General features: G+C 39.6%; 1 protein-coding gene across 10 annotated transcripts in view; it reads right to left on the bottom strand.

Annotated features, from left to right (window-relative positions):
- LOC136837768 (probable ribonuclease ZC3H12B) overlaps positions 1–22,362 on the bottom strand; it is a 399,714-nt gene that overhangs the window by 21,148 nt on the left and 356,204 nt on the right. The gene's annotated exons all lie outside the window — the stretch shown is intronic.

Here is a 22,362-nt window from a genome sequence, read left to right as displayed (position 1 = left end):
AGTTGCTATTAAGGAGTCCGGTGGTTGGACCCGGAACCGAAAATGGTACGAGAACTGATTCCCTGTTAACAAATGATGAACACTTCTAGGAAACTGACAAAAATGGGCAGAATGGAACAACAGAATAATACAAGGATTTCAGAACGTACGAACATCAGCCAATTATGTTCACGTCCCTCACAAGAAGGAAGTTACAACACGAAGCAGTGACACTAACACAGAAAAGGTACAAATACACATCAAGAGAACAAACTGCAATCACAAGGCCATATCACATTCCCTCTCTTTTCTTCTGTTACAATAATTCTGCTGTCAGCTCGCAGGTCGAGTGGGTTCCGTTCTCAGCTAGCACTCTGCTGGCCGCGAGTTCGAATCTCCGACCGACCAATGAAGAATAAGTGGAATTTATTTCTGGTGATAGAAATTAATTTCTCGCTATAATGTGGTTCGGATTCCACAATAAGCTGTAGGTCCCGTTGCTAGGTAACCAAATGGTTCTTAGCCACGTAAAATAAATCTAATGCTTCGGGCCAGCCCTAGGAGAGCTGTTAGAGTGGTCTGTTAAACCAACTTGCACAGGGTAAACAAAGAGTCGACTCTTGTAGCACCTGTAACATACACAACGTTCTGACGTGTTTCTACTGTTGCAAATGCTAAATATGACCTCAGGTATCCTCCATTGTCAAAAACAACTCCACAGAGTCTATTGCTACAACAAAAATCGAATGCTTATAAACTTCTTTACGATATTCAAATTATAGGAACCAACCTAGAAATTAAACCTCACCTTCAACTATATGTTTTATGAGGAATAAAGAAGGCATCTCACACTGAAATAAGTAAAACTCAAAACAAAACAGGTGGGCACCAAACACAAAGGATAGAGTGCAGAATACTTCCGAAGAAGCATAAGTGGATGCCAACCATCCCTAATTTCTGCTAAAACTTTACTGAAAACAACAATCGAAAACACACACATACACGCGCACACAAATGTACTGGTTTCACCACTGAGGAAGGGACACAAATCTCCAAGATGTTTCGTTTGAAGATCAGTTTGTTGCTGGTCATTTTATCTAACTTCCACGCGTTAGATTCTAATATTCTAAACGGCCATATTTTAAAATCCAGCTCTAATTTCATTCAAATAATTTGACGACGTCCACAACATTTCGTTACATAATGTTTGTAAAATAAATAGACAGTGGACTAGATACTAAATTTTGCTCTGTTCTTCCGTAGCAAAGACCCACAGCCGTAAATAAGACTGTGAGCAATCAAACAAGTAAAGAAGTGTCTTCGGGATTCACGCCTTTTCCTGTACCAAGATTCTTTTCCTTACAAGACTCTCTCTCTCTCTCTCTCTCTCTCTCTCTCTCTCTCTCTCTCTCTCTCTCTCTCAACGCCCGTTCAACAGGCGCGCTGAATGCAAGGACTGCCTTATTTGGAAGAAGAATTTCTTAAGCTCAGAGTCAGTTTCAAGATGCACATGGTCCACCAACCTGTGGTTATTTACTACCAGGTAATTTACACGGATGAATAAAACAATAGGCGAGTCATTCACAGTGAGAGACGAATATAAACACAGGATTTACTCTCTGAACCTACAGGTTAAAATTATGCTGTAATCATTCGAGTAACTAAGTTTTATAGTCAGTTAAACTTCATAACAATATTTTTCAAATCAGAAATTCACATAAAGGACACTTAACAACGCACTGGGCACACTAACCTTTACTTTAGTGAACAATAAATGCAACACCCTCATTCTTCCTTCACTATCAAGATACCCATGATTATACCCTCTGATACATCCACCTCTCTCTCTCTCTCTCTCTCTCTCTCTCTCTCTCTCTCTCTCTCACACACACACAGCCAACATCCTGGAAGATATTTTCGTGTCCTGTCAATCACTCAGAATACGCAAAGTCATCATGAACAACACTAGGCAACTGTTAGAAAGTTTATCATTCTCTTGAAGCATCTCTCTACAAAACTGGCCCCAGAAAACAGAAAACACTGATTAAGGAAGCAACATGTCCTAACAGAAGGGGAAAACAAAAGTACTTATCAAGTGGCGCAAAAAACAGGAAGTCCATTGGTCCCGTCAATCTTGCGAGAGTGTCCAGAACAAGTGTTCATTTGCAAATGAAGGAAAACAATTTGAAAGTAGAATTAAGTCTATGAACACTGCTATTAGGAGCAAACGAATGGCTAAATTAAGATATGACACGTGCCTCTTAAACACGTCTATCCAACTGCTATTAGGAGTAAACGAATCGCTAAATTAAGAAATAACACATGCCTCTTCAACTTACGTCTATCCAAGGCATGGCCAGGAAGACAGGAATGTCCTCAGTTTTGACGCCACGATAAGGATAAATATCTGATGCTGGGTACCAAGCCATGTGAAACTCGTCAGCACTAAACGTTGGCATGGGATGTGCACAGTTGTGGGATAACGATATGCGTCAAGAGGGGAGTGTGGAATGGCTGAAAGATTGGCGTTTGTGAAGAGAAACTGCGGAAACTGGAGGACAAGTTTGAACGTGTTTGCAAGAGAAGACAAGCTTCCTACAAAACGAGAGGTCTGCATTCACACGGAAATAGTAATACTAGGAACGAAAATGGAATGAGAGGCCTGAATGTTTGAGTATTTATTCAAGTAGGTCAGTCCTTACACAATGATATGATAAAGAAAAAAAAATAAAGAGCTGAATAATATCTCAGCGAAGCTATTTCTATTAGAGCATTGTTGCAAACTCATATATTTTTTTTTATGTGAAACCGACCGGAAAGTTGGATTCAGAAAGAACAGGCATAATAACCGGTTCACTGGGAATAAGAAGAGATTAAAATAAGCAAGCATAAGGAGAATTTCCCGTGGCTCCTTATTACTCAAGAAGGGCGCCTACCTAGACTGAGTTAGATGGCGACCGCTAAGACGTATACAATACCATTACCAGTGACTGAAATTCTGTGCAGCCAATTTCCGGGAATGCGTTAAAACTATATGAAAACATTTTATTAGAGTTAAGCTGTGCCGTTAACACGTATGTATTGTGTCACATACACGTTTCTGAAAATATAGCAATGCATTTATATGCGTATATGAGAGTTAATGTTTACCGCTGAGAACAGAACGCAGAATATTACCCTTTAGGAAAATAGGTTCTTGTTGTTGTCAAGGAATCGTGAGAATGGACACAGTCAGAAAGACATACAGACAGACAGACATTTCTTTCTATTCAATTCTCCTCGGTTTTCTTGTTGTTAGGAGGAGGGAGGAGGAGGAGGAGGAGGAGGAGGAGGAGAGGGAAGAGGGGAAGAGGGCACAGGGTGAGCGCAAGGGGAGGGTTGGAGCAGACATGGCAATGGCGATTAACAATGGACGTGGAGGCGATGCCTCACGATTACTGCTGAACCATAGCTCTGGAACCTCCGGCTCCAGCTCCCGGTAACAACACCCCCCCCTCTCCCAAGACCCCGCCCCCACCAGTATCCCATCTTTCCCGGAAGCGTGTGCTCCGCTCATCCGAACTTACCCAATGGCCTAACCTAATCAATTTCTCTCTCTCTCTCTCTCTCTCTCTCTCTGCTACTTCGCATTAATATTATCTAACCCGTTTTAAACATCACAATTATCTCACTCTTACACCTGAATTTTGTTAAATTCAACAGGCCTATAAAGCCTTTAGTCTCCATGACCTCGACAATTTAAGCCAGCGATGTTACGCATACTCGTCTACTCTTCCATAAAAAAGGGTCCCTATACGCTAGTATTAGAACTAAACAATCACCTGCTGACACAAGAAACAATCTTACATGCATATATATATATATATATATATATATATATATATATATATATATATATATATATATATATATTTTCTTAAAAATCACAGTAGATGCACGTGACTTCCCTGTATAAGCGAAAATGACAGGGAGAAGTCTGGGCACAAACGATGCATTAATAAACGTGAAAGTGCTTGGTACTGAACTTCTGCCTGTCATTTTCTATATATATATATATATATATATATATATATATATATATATATATATATATATATATATATATATATATATATATATATAAATTGACATGACACAAAACGAAGAAATAACGATCTAGATTTAGTTGTTGTTCCCCGAAGTTTCTGCAGGAAAATGAAGGTGAAAAAGTCGTCTAGAGGATGTCATCTTGAAAGGCTACTATGATGCCAGGTTTAGGTCTTGCAAATGACTGCAATATCCTGACCCAAAACCTAGCAATGAAATTTGGTACAGGTTTGTAATTTGCAGAAAACACGGTGGGAGAGAAGTAAGTCTTCGCACAATATCTCCACAATAATTTTCTTGTAGAGCCGGACACCATTTATTTGTTAATCTATTTATTGACATTTTCTCTACATACTTCATTTGCAATTACTCGGAGAAAGTAAAATTTCATTATGCAAGCCACTAGTAAAGTAACACGAAAACTTCTTGGTCACTTTCTTTTTTTTTCTTTTTTTTTGCTTCGTTACAACCACAAGTTAAACAACCCTTTAATATTTAACAACTTTTAAGTAGCTCCCATATTTGCACAAGAGAGTTTCATAATCTGCAGACGTTTCCTGAATTCTGGTGTATCGGTTTCATTTTCTACCTCATATTTAATCTTTTGTCAACTTTTCCCTTAACTTGTTTCTCTTGAGAGAAAGAATTAAACACATCGTAACAAAATGAACAACAAGGGATGAAACGATGAGTGAGACTGATTAGGAATGAATGAAAGGAAAGTTAAAATAAAAGACCGCAAAAAGCTACACACGTGTCCCCTTAAATAACAAAAATTTCCCGACAAAACTAAAACCGAGAAATAACATCATCCTTACCTCAGTTTCTTACTTCACAAAAAACTGCAATCAAAATGAACCTGTTGAAAGGAACATGATCATAAAGTGATTTTATAAACATATTTTAATTTAATCAATCACTACAAATTGTAATAACCAATGAATTCATGTCAAGACTGACTAATGAATTTCAAAGAAGAAAAATTTTGTTAATTTAATCATTAACATTTCACAATAAAATGAATCCAAAAAATGGAAAGATTCTATTAACAGATGTTACGTCAAACAACCTGGGAACCGTTTGGAGACTTCAAACAACAATATCGAGTTTTCACAAACAGACATGAATTCATTTGTGCCTTACCAAAACCCTCGGGGCTTTTCTTGGCCAGGTTATGTTCGTGTTCAGTCAAAAACCTAAATTTCGTTACGAACAACATACTCAGAGTCCGTATTAATCCCCGTCGTTTATAAGATCATATCATATAATACCCCTTTATACCTTCCAGCGGGTTAACACAAAATCTCGTCCACACATATGCATTAATAACTATGTTTATGAATGTCAATAACTACAAAACTCGGACTTACTTTCTTCAGATATATCTCCTCAACCTGCATACCTACCCATCACACTATCACCAACCATTCTAGCATCTCACTTGTAATCATGTCAATTCCAAGCATCTTTTCAATTCCATCCCTCAGTATTGCTCAAGGAGAACTTTTATCATCTCAAATTAAAATAGTTCTTCCTTGAATAATTCAGATATTCCTCTCTCAAAGCCAACCCCAAGGCAACGGATGGTTTCCTTTTAACTGATGTTGTATCACGTTTTCAATGGAATTTAAGCACTGGAAATTCATCACATTATTCAAATCGGAAGCATTGGTTCTCATACATACAACAAATATACATGAAACAGCTGAACAGACCTGGCAGCGACTTTTCATGTATGGCGACCGAGATATTCCGGACCTCAGTCCCCTCCGGGAGCGAGAGTCCTCTAGGATACCAAATATCAGCTGTCTTTTCTCCTCCTCCTCCCCACTCACGGATGTGTACGAGGAACCGATGAACTTTCCCTGCTCCTCTCTCTCTCTCTCTCTTGCTATCACCGCATATTTAACGATGACACTTATAAAGTACCGGTACTTCCTCACTCCCCTCATCCCTCCAGCTATTATTATATCTAATAATATATCTACATCTTTTTCTAGTCTATCTACTTATACACCTATCTACGTATACATACATACATACATACATACATACATACATACATACATACATACACACACACACACACACACACACACACACACACATATATATATATATATATATATATATATATATATATATATATATATATATATATATATATATATATATATATATATATATATATATATATAATATAGAGTATATGGCCACATAGGAAATGAAACGCCAGAAAACAAGCTCTCTCACTTTTACTCATAGGCATTCTCAAGCACCCCTTATAGTACAGGCAAAACATCTAGCATTAAATTGTTCCATATTCCTTGTGGCTTTATACTCTTTATACTATCTATCTATCTATCTATCTATCTATCTATCTATATATATATATATATATATATATATATATATATATATATATATATATATATAAGGTCATTAGAAAGCATATGCCACTAACCACCTACACAACCAACTACACTAGACGAAAGCTACCCAATACCATCCTCTGCCGAAACGTACATTACTATGAATTACCAGTGAATAAGCGCAAGAACTGCATCTTCGGAACAAAACATTACAGTTCCTTGAGGTTCTCTCTCTCTACACTCCCAGCTTTCAGATCACAGTCCAGTCTACCGTCTAGACAAGAGACGGGGATGAACTAGAGACTGTGATTGAATCTTTGCCAGAAAACATCCGGCGCAGAGCCAATCGAGCAGATTTCCACGGGGTACTTACTACCCTGCCTTCTATTCTCCGCCTTGATGACAAATTCCTCAGGAGATAATCACAGTCAAAACTGTAACTGTGTTGGCTCCAGCCCTCCTCGAACCATCAACGCTAAAACAGTAGATCATAGGCAAGTGGTAACTTGCCTATGATCTATTCAACGACAAGGATGCTGGATTTGAAGAGGAGGTCGAATCCTCTTCATTAACTGATTCGATAGTGTCCATTACCTATTCCGATTACGTTTATAGACAAAACTGTCCAAATTCAACTTAGCACAACGGCTAGAATGATCATGAACGCGAAAAAGTTCCACCATGAATATATTGCGCAGAATATCGCATCTTTCGAACTGTACTTGACATAATAATAATAATAATAATAATAATAATAATAATAATAATAATAATAATAATAATTTGTCTTTAGCAATTACGTAGGCTACCCTATCTACTTAATTACCTACTTCAAGCAGCACAAACCAATGGAACTCAACCACAATTAAATTTTATATGTACGTGCCCGCATATTTACAAACACAATATTGAACTTCATCATTACAATGAATGAAGGTTTTGTTATGCTCCAAAGTAACACAGCATAAAGAACGTCGTATTCCTCAATGAAGTCTTATTAGTATCAATAGAAATCTTGGCGGATGTGCCACTTATTTCTCCTCCTCCCCTCCACCTTTCCATTCTATGATCACCAGCGAAACGGAACAAAGAATAAAAAAAACCAACAGGATCAACGTTCTGGAGACACCGGTGCATTTGCTGGCGAGGCAACAACAGCCCCCCAACCCACCCACCCACCCACCCCCACCGTTGTCTTAACGGGGCCAAGTGCATCCGAGAAACGCATCTCGATTTTCACGAGCATTCCATTTGTATAAGGATGTAAAGCGAACGCGACGTTGATGGAAGGGAGGGAGGGGGGTGAAGAAGGGGGAGGGAGTTGCCGGAGGAAGGGGGTGAGAAAGAGAAAGACCATGCACAGGTGAGTGGGGTGCGTGGGGGGGGGGAGGGGAGGAGGAGGAGACGCGGGCCAAAGAAAGTTTGCCGTGTGTGTTTGTACGTGAGTGGCTAACTGGTGGGTCCGGTTAGTAAGTATGTTAGGTGTCGCGAGCGCATCCTGGATCATCGCCGACCCGCTCTACATTCCGCGGAGAAAGAGCCAGAGAGAAAGAACGATCCACCTACTAAACCTTTCCCTCCCTCCCTCCCTCCCGGGCGACCACACGACGTAAGAACTCTCCCTCACCCCTCCCGCCCTCCCCTCCCTTTCCCTAAGCCACCACGCCAAAAACAGCCCCAAATTCATCGACTTCGGTGGATATGGCGTTTGTTAACGAACGGCTGAATTTTTCTCAGGAATACCTCCTAAGAATCGTGTGTTCTGCCGCATAGCTGCACACCCAGGACGCTTTCTTTGGCATTCCTCATTCGTCATCTTCTCCTTGACCCTGTACTCTCACCAACGAACCAGCTTCTCCTACCCAAGCGGCAGCCCATAGCCCCGCCTCACTCCGAAAACGACAACAGGTTGCTAGGTGGAGAAGGGCAATGTTCTCCAGGTCTTATTTCTTCTTGGAATATGCTTTCTTTTCTCTTCTCCCTGGGTTATGCAAATTCATGGGTCTAGGCGAGAACCTTTCCAGAACCACAAGAACAGAAAATAAAAGAATAAGAAAAAAACTGTTGGAAAAATACTTACCCACGTAATCAGCAACAGCATTTGGGTGAAAAAGGGCCTTGGTTCACAGGCTTTAAAAAGCAACAGCATTTGGGTGAAAAAGGGCCTTCAACCTTTAGTTCACAGGCTCTAAAAAGAACGTTTCACAGTTAAGCATGAGTGTGAGATGTTTACAATAAGCTCCTAATGATGATAACAGGGCAATTTCATTTCATACTCGACCAGAGAACCTTCTATCCCTTTTTTTCCAATAAATCAACTAAAACATATCACGGTCAACTTGCTACTTACTTGAGCAGAGGAGCTCTGACAGTGACAACTCAGGCAGCAGGTGATTCCCCGAGTGACAGCGCATCGACGTAAATTTTTCCCGGATGCCGAGTTTAATGTCAGTCGCAATAAAAAAGTCGCACAGTAACAACGATCTCGCTCCTAACCTTTGGTTTTTCGTAGTGTCAACTGTTACTTTTTTTTCATTTGCATGACTTCCACAGTTATAGATTTCAAGTGGCTTAAATGCACTGATTAGCGTTCGTGGGAATATGGAAAATTGTTAATGCAGTGAATGCCTTCCTTTCTTCTCTGAAGTCACTGACTCAGGAGGAAGATGGCCCCTGGGTGAAAAAGAATGATGTGATACATCTTCCAGTTTCGGCTTGTCTTTCTAGAGGCCAAAGGGAGGCGCTCGGCGGCTTTCCCGTTATGTTATGACCGAGGTTGTCAGACTAAGGGGTCCTCCGGTTACACACATTTTCCTTAATGCGGATGTGCTGTTTCTAAAAACAGCCCCATCAATCAACAGTTTTGCTCATATTTCGTAACTATTCATACAGTTACAATATTACTTTATTTAAAATATTCATACACCTAGCAACTCATTCAAACATATTTCTTTATAATGATTAACAATTTAAAAATTATATTACACAATCTCACTTTCAAAATTCTACCCCTAACCTACGGGAACCATACTTTTTCGAGTCAATTTTTCAGTCTTCCAAAAAACCTGATTTCCATGAAAATAAATATTATACAGGATTTTAGATCTGAGAGAGAGAGAGAGAGAGAGAGAGAGAGAGAGAGAGAGAGAGAGAGAATGTTCTTACTTATGCCTGCCACTAGCCTGGTATTCCCAGGGATTCATGAACTCGCTGGCGTCCTGCTTACTGGTCCAATGTCTGAAATTATGGTGGATTTGCGCATGAGTTCTGTTTGATGTCCACGGGATGTGAAACAAGAACATCTAGTGCTAGCAAGGATTCATAATATCTAGCATAAAACAGAAAGGATATGAGAAATCCTAGAAGACTTTTGCGGAACACTTGACTTCAAAAGTTTTCTGAAGGAAATATGTGACTTTATATCTACTGGTTTCCTTTTAAAATTCAATGGTTCTAACAGACGTTATAGCACAAGGTCTAGCTCGAAAAAAAAAAAATTAGCAGTCAAAATTACGCTATGTGAGAACACTCAACTTTGTGAATAAATTGGGAGAGTGGACGAAAGTGACCTCTGAGGTAAAAGGTTATTTTTTTTCTGTAACTGTGCGAAGATAGAGTTGTATCTTAATAAAATCGGATGATACCAATCAGTACTGAACGCACGCAGCGTACCTAACACACGTTTCACTATATTTATTCACCTTTAAAAAAGGCCACTTGAGAATCGATGGATGCCTTTTATCTTATGAACAGTACAGAAACAAATTTGTGTAAAAATATCAGAGTAATAACTGAGATGATAAATACTTCGATAACGCTGATATTATCATTAAGTAAGAGGGTCCGTTAACGTGACTACTGCCTTGCTATCAAACCTCATTTTCCCCCCGGCAACTTCTGAGATTCTTAAAACTGAAATCTTTCCAGAGAACTGACAGACAATTCTGTTGTTGTGCTTCCCTGGACGCCTTTGGAGATGGAAGCTTCGTCTTCCTCCAATAATAAATAAGGAAAACAGGTGACACCTTACAAAAATGCATTTCTCTATCTATCACCTCTCCCCCTGTGTTACAAGTGGTACCATAGTGGCGCCGCATCATATCCGAGAAGGGCCGGGATCAATCCCGCGTTTCCTTATAACTTACGTAAGTCTTAGATATCGATTGGTTTCCCGACGCAAGAGAGAGCACAGAAACTAAGCATTAAACTGCTCAGTGGTAATCACGTACAGAGAATTAGCTGTAAACTTGAAGACAGTTCCAACAAAAATATGAGATGATCAAATTAGTTTTAATAATACTGTCAGCACAGAAACTATAATTATGATAACCAATTATTTTAATTGTTACCATAGAATGACCAACTATATAACTCATCAGTCAAAAATCCAATATCTCCAAGGCCTGGAAGGAGAATTTATTGACCTAAATAATAACAATCTTATCATAACTTTTGAAAATATCATGTTTGGATAACTGTAAAAAACTGCATTTTTCCAACAAAGTTTCCTTACTGGATCTGTCCTTGTTGGCTAAAATGACGAGTAGCATAAAATATCATGGACGCTCTGTAGAATAAATGAAAACAACAAGTAAATAAGAGAACAAAGATGTTCGACAATGACTCAAAAGGCAATAAATATATCATGGACGCTCTGGCGGCGGAGAGCCACGTCCGGAACGGAAAAATGACGAGTAAAGAATAAATGAAAACAACAAGTAAATAAGAGAACAAAGATGTTCGACAATGACTCAAAAGGCAATAAATATTTCCATCAGTCGAAGAGACGCGGAAGTTGAGTCGTCGCGCTCTTTTCACTTGGCGGCGGAGAGCCACGTCCGGAACGGAGGCCTTGGGGGAAAAGGTAAAACAGTTCAGCAAGTGTGTGTGTGTGTGTGACAAAAGAGGACAGAGCGTGCTGCAGAGAGAAGGTATACCTTAGTTTAACCAGACCACTGACCTGATGAACAGCTCTCCTAGGGCTGGCCCGAAGGATTAGATTATTTTACGTGGCTTAGAACCAACTGGTTACCCAGCAACGGGACCTACAGCTTATTTGGAATCCGAACCACATTACAGCGAGTTATTAATTTCCATCAACAGAAATAAATTCCTCTAATTCTTCATTGGCCGGTCGGAGAATCGAACGCGGGGCCAGCAGAGTGCTAGCCGAGAACGGTAACCCACCCTCCAAATGAGGAACTGCTGCAGAGAGAAAATTCAACATGGTCATAAAACCCACAAAGCTCAAAGAGACCACTTGTAGCAAATCACGAACTTCATTATCGAACAAAAGCTAAATTTATAAAAGAGTTGCAAAGCCATTTAATGGTATTTAAATGAAAATCCTCAGGAAGATTTTGGCTATTCCGTATCTCTTACACTGGAGAGTGATTACAAGATTCTTCTCGAATACTACAGCATGGGGAAGTCAGATGAAGTCAGTAACTGTGCTCCTTGAAGTCATAAATTCCAATGCCACTTTTCATTCTCCTACTTTGTCCAGCAGCCTAAGTACTTCCTGGTTTGTTATGGGAAGTGTTTATTGAGGTTAGTGAGTTGTATCATGCTCTGTATCTCACATACACACACAAAAACATTTATCTTATTTTTTCCTAAAAGACCTTCCAACATACAGGACATGGCTCTCAGTCAAGTTAATAACGCAAAGATTTTGACTTCCGCGTCTCTTGAGCTCATGTCAACACTCATTTCTTGTACGAAGATTCTGTAGCGGTTGCAATGCATTCAAGGGTGCTTTATGTGACCTTCCCGTCATTTTAACCTGCAGAGCCACAAAGCAATTTTGGATATTTTTTGTTAGAGTATGCAATGTTTCACACTTATCCAATAAAAATCTTTTAAAGTTGTAATAATACATTGTAGTTGAAATGAATCCACTGAGAGACTGGATTTTTCACTATCAGGTTAGGATGGACAGATGAACTGTAAGGTTAGACTAACTGTTAATGGGATGTTTATTATTGTCGGGGGTTCTGCCGTGGCAATAGCCTCACGAACACTAACTTGGCCATCTCATGTTTTCTGCCCATCGAAATGTTGGCAATGTTGAAGTCTGCCGCTGTCTAATGTACGTAGCTATCAGTATGAACTGTTTTCTGCCTAGTTTACATACTACTTCGAGTAATCAAAAACAGATTACTATCCAAGGCTCAGATATTATACGGTAATTTCACGAGAGAGAGAGAGAGAGAGAGAGAGAGAGAGAGAGAGAGAGAGAGAGAGGAAACCAAAAATCTTCATTTTTCAGGATACTAGGCGAGATGCGTATGGAAACAGTAAGGGAGGTGGAGCGGACACCTTCCGTGTGACCCAGTACACCTGCACGCAGAGACAAGTGCACAGTTGTGATGGGGTGGTGGTGGGGGTGGTAGTGGTGGTTGGGGGCGGATGAGGGCGGACAGGCCGTCGGCACAACAATCGAGTTCCGGGGAACCCAAGAGAAAGTCTCAACGCAATCTCACCTACCTCTCTCTCTTAGCGCGCGCGCTCTCTCTCTTTCTTTCTTGTCCGGGTTGATTCGTTAGAGAAAGATTAGCACGCTCCCCCCCTCTCCCACCGTCCCTCCCTTCTAAACCCTAACTCCTGGCTTCTGGACCTTTCTCATCCGGTTGGTGAAAAGAGTCAAGTCATGGCACGCTTTTTCAGAGACTACTGCCCAAAACGAGGACGTTGTAAATAATATGATGTTCTTAATTATTATTATTTATTATTATTATTATTACACAAACAAACACCCATACAGAGCAAGCCTAAAGGAGCTATTAACTTACCTATTTGTGAAAAAAACACACAAAGAGAAGACTCTAAAAAATAAAAAATCTAAAGTAATCTCGCATGCCACTTTACCGTATACGTGTTACTGGCCCTCTTAAACTAAGGAGTCTTGTTTAGGAAGAAGGGAATGAAAGAGCTCTAATACACATCGTTATGAAGGTGGAAAAAGAAGTTCCGTTAAATAAAATCCCTGGTGTTGGGGCAAAACGACACTACCCAGATACCAATCTTGTCTAACAGATGAAGATCGGCGACAACGCTCACACTCAAGTACCAGAGAAATTTCTTTTAATAGTAAAACAGCGAACACGAAGTAGATGGCGTTACCACCATTAACGCGGTATTAAGCATAGGTTCTTAAAAAGAAAGTATTCTTAAATGTGCAGGTTTGTTAAGAACAACGTTCCCTTTGCGAAGAGAATCTTGGAGCGGGAGAGCGAAGCGAAACTGGACTCCACTGAGTACGCCATCATTCTCGTTGTTCAGGCGCGCAATAAGAATAGCATCATCTGCATACTTCATTCACAACACCAACAATCTAGTCAGGCCTTAACTCTGGCTAAAAACAACAAAGGTCATAGAACACTACTCCGTGGAATACTAGGCCACTCAAAATACGAGTATGGGCTCATCGACGAAAAAAAAAAAGGATACAACACATGCAAACACAAAGTATTGCAAGATACAAAAGACTGAACTACAAAGTTAAACTGTTGCAGCACTGGTTTGTGCTGGGTCATTTTGAATACGTTCGTTTTATGATTCTCTATAACTGAAAACAAAGATGCAATCACAGTAACAGACTCATCATGTAAACATACATGCATGTATAATGACGATCTACGCTAGAGCTGGGAATATGTAAGTTGCCATTGAGCCTATGGCAAAGAGCTGAGAAGTGTCAACTTAATCCTTCCTCCAGCCCAATAACAATTATATATATATATATATATATATATATATATATATATATATATATATATATATATATATATACATACATACATACATAAACTAACACACACACATATATATATATATACATATATACACAAACATGAAGGCGTTTATAAATACACTGTGTATGCCATAAACGTCGAAAATAAGAAAACTACATCTGCTTATTATATGGATACCCAAATGGCTAACTTACAGTAAGGAAATACTGAACAGCTACAAGTTTTTATTTCGAGACAGCAGGATTTTTTTCATAATTTATTCGAATTCTAATCCAAGGATTTCAGAGCACGTTACAAAAAGCTGACAGTGATTCTTTTGACTTTTTAATGAATATGAAGGTGAATTTTCTGAAGATTAAACTGTTTAAACACAAGATAGTGCGAGCATTAATTTCGATCTCGGGCTAAAAATGAAAGATACCTTACTATTTATAACACGAAAAACAGAACGCATACTAGCCTTCAAAATGAATTGACGTCTGAAACCTCTGACGCAAAATAAAAGACTACAATATATAATGAATGAATGGGCCTGTAAACTTAATCTGAAGTTTAACCACAATCCAGCGCTCTTGTGAAACATTTCACTCTGAAGATGAAAATATAGTTGCAAATATAAAAGAATAATGACTATGGCAGCAATTCTACTTATAATCCCCAAAGAATTAAACCTCACTTCATTATTTTTGATATGGTTGACATCTCAACATGATATTATTTGTGGCAATAATAACTCGCAGTATTTAGGTCTTTTCTTCCCAGCGGCTATGAATAGAACTATTTATTACCTGTAAAGGAGTTGGTTTACTAGTCAAAGTACACCGGAGGGCGTATGCCGTCACAAGGCTTGACATTTTTTGTCACCAAGAGGAAAACTGTCCCTCACCGAGAGAGGATCACCACAAAACTAACTTGGATCCAATTTTCCATCCTTTAAAACAACTTCAAATAATAATACACCGACCCCGGGGTCCAAATGTTATCACAGAAAATGTGATAATATGTTCACAGGGTTATGCTTCCATTCATCGCCCCCCCCCAAACCCCTTTTTGCCATTAAAAACTCACACATTCAATCACATACATCATCCTCATCGCCTCCAATTCCAATTCTGTGCAATTCCGCCACTCATGTCTTTTCGGTGCTTTATCTTCCACAGATCTCCCATCATCTCCAACTCCCTTTCTCGTAGTTCTCACCTAAGTTAAGTCTAGACCTCCCAACTCTCCTGGCGTCCACAGAAGCCCAGCTGATAATATCACGAGCTTTTTTCCTGAAATTCTGTCATTTCTTTTATGCTTTCATTTCTAACTCTATTCTGCCATCTGACTCCTCGTGTTCTCTTTTTGAAGCTTTATTCACAAACTGACAAAACCTTTTAGATAAAGTTTCATCGTTCATCTGCACCCATTTGGTAATGCTAATCAGACCAAACTACATCAATCTATATTTAATTTACTAATCCTATTCAGCCTACCCACTGTTTGACTGGCCTTGATGACTCACTAAATTCATCTAAGGAGAATCTGCGATAGCTGCGCTGGTCCTAAATAATGGAAAGATTCAACCTCATTAATCTTTTCTCCATCAAATGTCACCTCTTCCATTTGTGTATACTCCTGCCTTAATCATTTCTGTTTTCATCAAATTTGTTTTGTGTGCCATCTCTCTACTTATATGATACACTGTATTAAACAAGTTTGCACATATTGCAGTTACTTGCAAACTGAAACAGCATCGTCTGCTTATTCTACGTCTGTCAAGTCTGTCGCTACTCCAATCTAACTCTTCTGTCACCTCCAACCATTTCCTATAACTATCAGAACGGAGTGAAATACTATTATTCTCTTGTAGTACCCCACTATTTACTGCAAATTACTAATTCAATTAAAAAAGAACCCATTAATATCAATACTGCATTTAATTCGTTCGTGGATAATCTTAATTAGTTTTAAATAATCAACACAATTACCATAGTAATGCACGATCGTTCATACAACTGGTCTTTGGATGCGGTCAAATGCAATTCGTGTTCAACAAAAGCATCAGAAGAGAATTTTTTTAATTCCATACACTGCTGCACAATATGCCTTAACACAAACATCTGATCTACTCCAGGGACTACCAGCTGAATAAGCTAGACCTGGTGCTCACTAAGCCAGATGATTACAACTACCTGAAGCTAGGTACAAGATACATACTCACAGAAAACACAATTATTTAACCTTTGAGGAATCGCTGAACAACAAAGGCTGGCATAACGCTTCTGTACAGATTGTATCCTTCAGAACACTGCCATTTGGCAGATAAAAATGCCTCACAAACCAAATAAGCTCCAGTACTCTGATGAAACAAAGCAGGTTAATGCATTGCGTGACACCAAATTCAAATGAAACAACGTCAACTGCCACTTTACCTATGGTAAAGAACGTCTTCGGACCTTCAACACGAATCACCAGAATCCAGCACCGGAAAGGGTTTCCGGATCCCAAACAAAGTCAGCTGAACAATGAGTTGTGGAAATCCGGTGGCCAAGTGAAATTAGAAGATAACGGGAAATGAAACATAATCTAAAATTAACGTCAACAATATTTTCCCTCAGTGTCACTTCCCCATGTAGAACGCTTATTTCTATGCCAGGAATGCCATGACTAAACAGTATCTGAATTGGGTCACTACAGAATACTTCCCGTCAAGGTCTACAGGGCCGCAGCCTTGTACGTTAGGACAGATTACAGAAATATTCATAAGACAGACAAGCAGAGACAGGAATCCAGTCAAAGCATTCAGACTGAACAAGAATGTAGATGCAAGACGATGTACAATATATAAATCACTGATGTTTATGTAAGGGTCACGTCAAATGACGACACACATTCCCATCAGCCAACGCTGCCCAAAGCACGACGCGGCTCTTACTGCAAAAACATCATCGGTCTGCAGACATCATTCTCATCACATTCATTTCACTCCAATAAGCAAAAGAAATTCCCACACTGATGGGACTGACTGCTTAAACAAAACAATGCAGTTAGATTTCACAGCGATTGTAAGCTGAATTTTTAAGTTAAGGAAACGGCTTAATGTGTGTGTGTGTGTGTGTGTGTGTATATATATATATATATATATATATATATATATATATATATATATATATATATATATATATATATATAGAGAGAGAGAGAGAGAGAGAGAGAGAGAGAGAGAGAGAGAGAGAGAGAGAGAGCTACATGAAATAAAATTATATGCACAAATCAAGCCTACAAACCTGTACTCAACTTATACCCATTTTTGAGCTACGAAGGAAGGAAAATATAAGGATGTTGGGGAAGTAGCAAGCCTCTCCTGCAGTTTGTTGTACCTTTTCTCTGTGGAGCGAAAAAGAGGAATAACTGAAACGAAAAACTTTGCATTCACGTGTTTCCTTCCATCTTCCTTGGTTGCTTAAAATAATGTATGTATGCAATTAGTCCACGAGACTGTGGTGGGTCGCAAACGGGGTAAACAAGGGTATGGGGCTACCAATCTCATCCCAAAACTCATGGTGAAAACGGAAAAAATAACAACCTGCGGAATTACATCAGCTACGGGAAAAGCGCATTGGGAAAATAACGCACCCGCACACTTCTTAGCAGTATTACAGCCTTTCTCTGACTTGTACTCGCCAATATTTATAACAGTGGCAGGCAGACGTGTTTCCAAGTTTACTTTTAAGGGCATGAAAAGACTTCTGGGTGGGTACTGTGATATAAGAGCAATATTGACAATAATCTAAATCTCACGTTACGCAGTTCCTAGGTTTGAACTCCCTACAATTTTCCATGTTAAAGCCACAAATTGATGCGTGACTATCAGAGCGCATAAGCAACATGCAAGAATCCCAAACAAGCAAAGGAATGGAGTAACGGAATATACTGACCGACCCAAAACAAAGGAGAGGAGGAAATAGGAGTTCCAGCAGATCAGCGGCTCCAATCCACTCCATCAGATACACAACTCAGGCATAGTACATTAAAATGTATGTGAATATCAATGCAATACGCAGCCCTCTTGTATCTACCAACCCGGCAAACCTGAACATGATATTTCCACGCACGCTAGTCTCCCCCAACGAGATTTGGACTGGAGGAAAAGTCTCAAAGACCTCCCTGTGCATATGACAAAGCAATCAGGTGCAGACAGAGCCGGATGAAGTTTTCCCTTTGTCATCGTCTGGTTCTAGCGCGCCTCCTCAGTGGTCTTTCTGGGCGCGCGATTCGCATCACCCACACAGGTGCATAAGAGCAGCAAAAACGTCTGTATTTCATTACGAAATCCAATCTCGACTACAGACTTAGGTTTATACTTCTACGAAATGATGACAATGATTGCCATCAAGGTCTAGTAAATGCTATAAGAGAGAGGGAGAGGAAGTCTGAACTTCGTCGTGAATGAAGGCTAACAATCCAAAGGCGTCATCTGTTTCCTTTGGCCTTTGCGATACCAGGTAGTAAAACCGGTACCGGTACCAACGGTGCCTTTGGTCCGCTAAAACGCAGCCTTTTTGTGCGTCAACAAACGTTGAGTCAGTGTCCGGAATTACAAAACAACTCTCTTCTAGCTTTGCGGATGGGGAGCCATTTCTTCAGAGGGACCTATAAAATAAAATCAGTCACGATGTTCATCAGTAATTTCGCCTAACATGCCAAGCCTCCCAGAGAGTGCTTTGAATTCAACTTTTTCATGGGGGACTAGAAGGATTTCATTAGCACAACATGAAATTAGTTCACTGTTCACCGAGTTGTTCTTGATTAATCGTGACTAACCTTTGCGTAATATTTCTGTCAGGAAATATTTTTTGTAATTAAAGCACAGCAAAGAGAAAATAATTATTTTCCCTTCTATTTCTCACTAAACAATAACTGTTTTGCTGTGTAATTCTCAAAAGAGACCAACTACTTTTGGCGCTCCTTCAAGCCGTGACATAACCCGTAAAGGTTTCTTATCACAGAACTTTGGTACCAGCGTCACCGTGAAGAAATTATCTGAAGACGAGTTAAAGCAAGAATAAACAATGTTTTAGGATGAAGTTGCTACCTCCAGGCCTTTTTTAACCCAGGTTTCGATCACGAAAGCTATCTAACTGCCAGGTGCCTTATTCAAAAGGGATATTTAACGGATTCCTCATCCACCCGTCCTCGGCCAGGAGTCGAGCCTAGGTCTCTTTTCTTGGTGGGTGAGAAGTCTGTCAATCACATCATGAGGCTACATCAATGGGTAAGTCAGGATTCGATTTCTGGAGAAGGCAGAAGCACTCTAGTCACGTTCTGTCATATCCTACTGTACCTATGTTAACTTACGTAGTGAACTAAGTACACGGTGTTACTTGACTGTGATGGATCACAGTCAGGGTTAACAAAGGCATAGGACAAACTGTATAATTCTAGCTATTTGCTGGAAACGTCTGAAGCAACCACACTAACAACAAAAAAGAGTATATATAGGTGTATACACACATATTATATAGACGCACACACACACACCAGTCCAATTCACATTCCTAAAGTTAAAACGCTGGTCAAGACTATTTGGATTTCTTCGGAAAACAGTAATCGACTCGGTTTTAGAGGACATTATTTCATCACTGAAACGGGAAGCTTCAATACACCAAATTCGTATTACTTCTATTTGAGATGTCTAGATCATTCAAACATGAATTGTTAGGAATGCCTGCAGTGTTAGGGGCAAGGGAAACCTGTGTGAGGTAACCAGCAACTGAAAACAAAGAGAATGATTCTCATAATTCTCTTAACAGTTCCATATTTTTGAAGTCAGAGAGAAACAGTCCCTTCTCATAATTCTCTCAACAGTTCCATGTTTTTGAAAGCAGTGCGAACAGCGCTCTTCTCATAATTCTCTCAACAGTTCCATGCTTTTGAGGGCACGCAGACTGAACAGTGCTCTTCTCATAATTCTCTCAACAGTTCCATGCTTTTGAAAGCAGAGCGAACAGTGCTCTTCTCATAATTCTCTCAACAGTTCCATGCTTTTGAAAGCAGAGTGAACAGCACTCTTCTCATAATTCTCTCAACAGTTCCATGCTTTTGAATGCAGAGCGAACAGCGCTCTTCTCATAATTCTCTCAACAGTTCCATGCTTTTGAGGGCACGCTCTTCTCACTGAACAGTTCCATGTGCTCTTCCCATAATTCTCTCAACAGTTCCATGCTTTTGAGGGCACGCAGACTGAACAGTGCTCTTCTCATAATTCTCTCAACAGTTCCATGCTTTTGAGGGCAAGCAGACTGAACAGTGCTCTTCTCATAATTCTCTCAACAGTTCTATACTTTTGAAGGCAGAGCGAACAGTGCTCTTCTCATCATTCTCTCAACAGTTCTATATTTTTGAAGGCAGACTGAACAGTGCTCTTAGGGCAAGAGCACTATCCAACATAAAGCAATTTAAAGATTGTGTATCAGTTCGTTGGTGATATGCAATTGAGTGGTTGACCAGGGAGTTTAAGGTATGCTTGCATGAGGAAAAGGTTCCAAAAGAATGGGCGAAAAGAATACTTGTCATTTATATGTGAGATAAAATTAGAGGACACAGAATTATGAAGTAATTCTAAGGTGTATGGCACGGCTTTCCCTGGGAAACTAAAACAGGTAACAGAAGGCTTGTGAAAAAGCAGGTCGTGAGATTTAGAGCAGGAAGATTCTATATATGTCACGTTTGCTACTCAGAAGTGTTGTGACAAGTAAAGGAAAAAATCTGTATATAGTTGACAAGGGACAACAAAAAAAAAAAAAAAGAAGGTTACAATGTTATATGGAAGGATTTTAGAATTTAAATATTTTTAATCAGAAGATGAACTCTACTCACATGGAACAACCCCACAGGGGCCACTGACTTGAAATTCAAGCTTCCGAAGAATATGGTGTTCATTAGAAACAAGCAACAGAAGGTACAGATGATAAAAGGAAATATACAAAGAAGAGATCAGTTAGATAACAGTGTAATAAATAATTTAAATACAAGGAGAACTGCTTTAGGGTAGTAGTGCATTGAATCTTAGCTTGGATTTTCAGGTTCCACCTGCACAGCATCCTCAGGAAGGGTGATCCACTGTGAGGAATAAAGGACCTCTGGAGCTGAAAAGTTCGACAGCGTGGCAATTTTCTGCTGTTCAGCACATCTGGTAGCTCTCGGCAGGAAAAGAGAACCAAGGATCAATTGTGAATATATGGAAATCTGTTGTTCGTTTTTTAATGAATGCAGAACTTGTGTGGGAAAGCGCTTACTTGAGTGAGAAATTTCGCCCCAGACAAGGGTGTGTTAGGTCTTAACGGCTGTTTAATAGTTTCATTACAGAACCATAAAATAAAGAGAGGACGTGAATGGAGTGTGGAGTGGCTGACGTTTGGTGAGTGAAAGTGAAGGTCCGAAACATTAAAAGTATGACGTAAGAGAGATGATTTATCACTTGTTAGTACTAAGCTGAGGATTGGGAATGGCTGATTTTTATAGGTAGCTGGATATAAAAGCAATGGACAGGAAAAGGAGATGAACAACAGAACAATTTTCTGCAAAAGGTTTAGAATAGAGGGGTATCTATAGACGGAAAACTTTGGACTCGTGTTGTGAATGACGATCCAAAACTCCTTTCTGGAAGTGAATAAGGACATCGAATGCGAATGACAAAAATGCACAAGTTTTTGAAATTAGTTGTCATCCTATTATATGTGGAGTAGGAACAGCTGAACTGAGAAATGTACATGCATGAAAGATGCGGGGAATAGGTTTTTGGATCACACGGAGAGCGGATGACGATATGTTACTGAAAACTGCACACACACATATTTCAGTCATTTTGGGAGGAAAGACAGGGAGGCTCAAAAGCGCTGGCCACATGATGTACTTGAGATCCAGAAATGCTGTCATTTTTCATTTTTTCAGTGAGCAAACTGAAGTGAACTGTGCTTTGTGCAAGGTGTTCGGTAATCTATATGTGTTGATGCAGGAAACGGCTGATTATGCAGAAGTTCTCTGTATGGGGGCTCTGCCCTTGCTTCTGCAATTAAAGGATAAGTACTGTAAAGAATACTTTTTTTTTTCCAAAATTAAGTTTCATTGTCTATATTCTTCTAAATTTTAAAGTAACCTGAATAACTCCGACAATTCTGAAT

Source organism: Macrobrachium rosenbergii, chromosome 59 (genome assembly GCF_040412425.1).
Source record: "Macrobrachium rosenbergii isolate ZJJX-2024 chromosome 59, ASM4041242v1, whole genome shotgun sequence".
Lineage (NCBI taxonomy): Eukaryota > Metazoa > Arthropoda > Malacostraca > Decapoda > Palaemonidae > Macrobrachium > Macrobrachium rosenbergii.
The sequence above is the reverse complement of the archived record's forward strand: the minus strand, read 5'-3'. Positions and strand labels throughout refer to the sequence as shown.